The following is a 4,680-nucleotide window of genomic DNA, read 5'->3' as shown; positions in this document are numbered from 1 at the left end:
GCCATTCGAGCGCACATGACTGCTGAGGCCATTGATTTGCCGTAGCAGTCAAATGAGCAGATATGGAACGTTATCACTTCTGGTCCAGCAAGGACCTAAAAAGTCATGGACGAGAGATGTCCTGCTGGAACAACAAGACTTTCAAAGGCCTCATGCACACGACCGTTGTTTGGGTCCGCATCCGATCCGCCGTTTTGGCGGCTCGGATGCGGACCCATTCATTTCAATGGGGCGCAAAAGTTGCAGACAGCACTCCGTGTGCTGTCCACATCCGTGGCTCCGATCCGCAGCCCCGCAAAAAAAATATAACATGTCCTATTCTTGTCCGCGCTTTGTGGACAAGAATAGGCATTTATATTGCCCGGCGCCCGTTCCGGACCGCAAAAAACGGAGCTGTCGTGTGCATGAGGCCAAAAAGGTGAGTGAGGTTTTTATGTTTTATTAAACACTTTCGAGCTAGTTACTCATTATTCCTGGAAGTCACACAAGCCTTATAGTGAGCGTTTTTGGCATGCTGATATTTTCATGTGGAATTTCTCTGCTACGTGTGGATGGATTTTGAAGATTTTCTTTACATGTATGGAATTGTACATTGCTGTGAATTAGCCGTGAGGAATTTGCAAATCCATAGTGAATCTACCAGCCTGAACATGCTTGCCTCTCGTTATCTGAGTACAGTTGTCAGGGTTGGCTTTAGACAATATGTGGCCCTGGGAAAAATTTGCATTGGGGCCCCAAAATTTAATATACTTATATAGGGGGTAATTTACTAAACAGAAATACACTTATATTAGGTGTATTTCTGGCACAGATTTGCGCCGCACTTTTGTGCCGCGATCTGCAACTATTTCCGACTCACGCCAGGTCTAAAAAAGTGGGCATAGCGGGGAAGGGGGAGGAGCCAGCAGGCTCAGCTCATCTACCATTTTTTATGACTGTTTTAGGCCTCATGCACACGACTGTGGTTTGTTTTGCGGTCCGCAAATCGCGGATCCACAAAACACGGATGGCGTCCTTGCTCGTTCCGCAATTTGTGGAACGGCACGGACAGCCTTTAATATAAATGCCTATTCTTGTCCGCAAGGCGCGGACAAAAATAGGACATGTTATTTTTTTTTAGCGGGGCCACGTAACGGAGCAACGGATGCGGACGGCAAAACGGCGGCTCTGATGCGGACCAAAACAACGGCTGTGTGCATGAGGCCTTAGGCGTAGAAAATGGCCTAAATGTAAGACGGCTAGGAAGCTGTCTTACATTTAGAAGCGGCGGTGGATCTGCTGAAGTTATATAGAGACCTGTGCCTCTACATAACTCCAGCGGATCCACCGCCAGCTATAGTGGATATTAAGACTGACGTCTAAAACGCCGGTCTTAATAAATTACCCTCATAGTTGTCCAATATTACAAATATACAAGTACCAAATATTACCACCATACAGTGATTAAATAAATGTATAGTTACATAGTTGATAAGGTTGAAAAAAAAGAGACAAAGATCATTATATTTAGTGCCAGTATATATAATGCTCTTTTGTCTCCCTTGTAATGCTAGTATATCATGCCCAGTGTCCCCCCTGTAGTGCCAGTATATACAATTCTCCCCTCTCTACTGCCAGTATATAATGATCCTCCATCACCTTATAGTGCCAGTATATACCGTATTTTTCACTTTATAAGATGCACCCAATGATAAGACGCACCCCAGGTTTTAGAGGAGGAAAATAAGAAAAAAAAATGTCATCAGACCCCATATCAGATCCTTAGATCAGACCCCCATAAATATCAGGACATCGGATCAGACCCCCATATTAGGACATTACATCAGACCCACATATCAGCCCTCCATGTCAGATTCCATTAGACCTTATATCGGCCCTTTATTTCAGACCCCCATCAGACCTCATATCAGCACTCAATGTAAGACCCCCATCAGACCTCAGATCAGCCCTTTATTTCAGACCTTAGATGAACCCTCAATGTGAGACCCCCATCAGATAGCAGATAAGCCCTTTATTTCAGACTAGACTTCAAATCAGCCCTCATTGTCAGACCCCCCATCAGACCTTATATCAGACCTTTATTTCAGACCCCCATCAGACCTCAGATCAGCCCTTTATTTCAGACCTTAGATGAACCCTCAATGTGAGACCCCAATCAGATAGCAGATAAGCCATTTATTTCAGACTAGACTTCAAATCAGCCCTCATTGTCAGACCCCCCATCAGACCTTATATCAGACCTTTATTTCAGACCCCCATCAGACCTCAGATCAGCCCTTTATTTCACACCTTAGATGAACCCTCAATGTGAGACCCCCATCAGATAGCAGATAAGCCCTTTATTTCAGACTAGACTTCAAATCAGCCCTCATTGTCAGACCCCCCATCAGACCTTATATCAGACCTTTATTTCAGACCCCCATCAGACCTCAGATCAGCCCTTTATTTCACACCTTAGATGAACCCTCAATGTGAGACCCCCATCAGATAGCAGATAAGCCCTTTATTTCAGACTAGACTTCAAATCAGCCCTCATTGTCAGACCCCCCCCCCCCATCAGCCCTTTATTTCAGACCCCCATCAGACCTCATATCAGCACTCAATGCCTAGTCAGTGCATGTAAAGCACCTCCAAAGGGGTTGTGCAGGCAGTAATTATTGATGACCTATCCTCCGCTCCATGCAAGCGCTACTTCCTCTTCATTACACTGCCCGCCATCTTGGAAGTGCAGTGTAATTACAAGTACTCACTCTATTCTCTTGTATTAACTGCACCGCCACAAGGGAGGCAACCCGTAGTGTAATAAATAGGATACATCACTACTCCCCCCTTTGTGCATCCATGCTTCACCATTTTCAGGATGAATGCATAAATGCTTGCTGTCAGTGAATTGCTGATATCCAGAGGCTGAAAACATCTTCTGGTAAGGTCAACCTGACAAGTGCTCCTTACTAGACAGAAGTGACACACTGTAACAAGCTCTGCTGCTGTAGATGGCCACCATGAAGTCTCTGGATGTGCTGACAATCACTGAAAGCAAGCAGAGATCTTGGGTATAGAAACACTCCCCAGAACTTTTCATGAGAGGATCCTATCTTTAGGTAGGCTTTTAGGTCTTCTGGCCCCCAAGGTTATTGGGGGGGGGGGCGCCCTGCACAGAACAGAAGCAAGCCAGAAGATATCAGATATAAAAGAAAACCTTTTATTCCGACTTAATGCCAAAATCTAGAAAGTCTCTGGTATGAAATCTGTGGAGAAAGCTCTCCAGTCGCCTCATCCGCCCGGTCAGGGCTTAACTATTGCATCACCGGCTACAGCCCCAGCCATAAGTGTTCAGTGTAGAGTGCAAACATCAGCGGCTGTAAAAGAGCGCCCTGACAACCTGCTGCCCGCTCCTCACTGTCCAGTCTCCCCCGGCAGCAGGTGCAGCTCCTATGTTCCACGTAATAAAAGATCCACAGGGGCCACGGGAAGTTCATGGGGGGAGGGGGTGTAACCTGCAGAGCCCCCATCACCGGAGCTGGAGGAGCTACCCCCATTGCTGGAGCTTTGTCGCGGCTCTTGCGCACGGCGATGTTGTTGCGCTCCCGTCGCTGCTTGTACTTGTCGCTGTGCTTGTCCAGGCTCTTCTGGTGTACAGCGCTTCACTCCCTACTTCCGGCACGTAAAGCATACTAGAGAGCGCTTCCATAATGGAAGCGCTCACTAGTATTCGCTTTATAAGACGCACATTTGGACGGGGGGAGCGGGAAAGTGCGTCTTATAAAGTGAAAAATACGGTCATGCTTATTTTCCTCCTCTAAAACCTAGGTGCGTTTTATGGGGTGAAAAATACGGTATGTAAAACTGACATCAGAAAGTCATAGAATACTATGTATATTTACTCTGTTCAGAGCCTAGTAATGATGCAGAAGACAATGATCTCAAGCCAACAGCTGCCTATTTGAAGTATCAAACCAGAAGAAAACACAGCCCTGGAGCTCTACTCATAAGCTTAGCGATGCCTGCTTCAGCAGGCTTCCCTGGTGGTCTAGTGGTTAGGATTCGGCGCTCTCACCGCCGCGGCCCGGGTTCGATTCCCGGTCAGGGAATTACATTTTTCATATCCTAGAACTCTGTTAATTGATTGATAGGAGTGACCCTTTGTCCTTTTTGCTGAAAGCTTCATGTATTGAACATATATGAAGTGTATATCAGCGTTTTGTGTGAAGTGTTTATATACATCTATTCATACTAAAGATATGTTTCTCTCATACTACTTGTGGGATTCCTTTGGCAATTGGGTCTCATCTGAATCTTAGTTTGAGCGCACCCTCGTGTGAACTGCTTCATTAACTACACGTTATTTGTTTCTTTTACTACATAAAGTATATCGTTTTTTTTTTACAGGATCACGTAGACACGGAAGAGGAGTGTAGATGCATTTGCCGCTACTGCCACCTACTGTTCATAGACAGTATAGCAGGACTGCTGCACATTTTTTAAATGCAGTTGTGGGATATGTTCTTCCAATACAGCCTCCAATACTGGGGTTTTTCAAAAATATATAAAGACCTACCTAAAATCAGATTTAGAGATCTGTTTTCCATTATATATATATTTTTTAAAGCATATAGAAGTACACAACTGTATGTCTAAGTGCAGACACCTTTTCAGGACAATTGGCATACCTCCCAACTA

The 4,680-nt window shown here is 45.3% G+C and overlaps 1 non-coding gene across 1 annotated transcript; it reads left to right on the top strand.

The window, feature by feature from the left end:
* Nucleotides 1-4,019: 4,019 nt before the first annotated feature.
* Nucleotides 4,020-4,091, top strand: TRNAE-CUC. The gene has a single exon. It is a non-coding gene; the product is annotated as a tRNA-Glu (tRNA).
* The last annotated feature ends 589 nt before the right edge of the window (nt 4,092-4,680 follow it).

Source organism: Bufo gargarizans, chromosome 4 (assembly GCF_014858855.1).
Source record: "Bufo gargarizans isolate SCDJY-AF-19 chromosome 4, ASM1485885v1, whole genome shotgun sequence".
NCBI classification, from domain to species: Eukaryota; Metazoa; Chordata; class Amphibia; order Anura; family Bufonidae; genus Bufo; species Bufo gargarizans.
The sequence above is the reverse complement of the archived record's forward strand: the minus strand, read 5'-3'. Positions and strand labels throughout refer to the sequence as shown.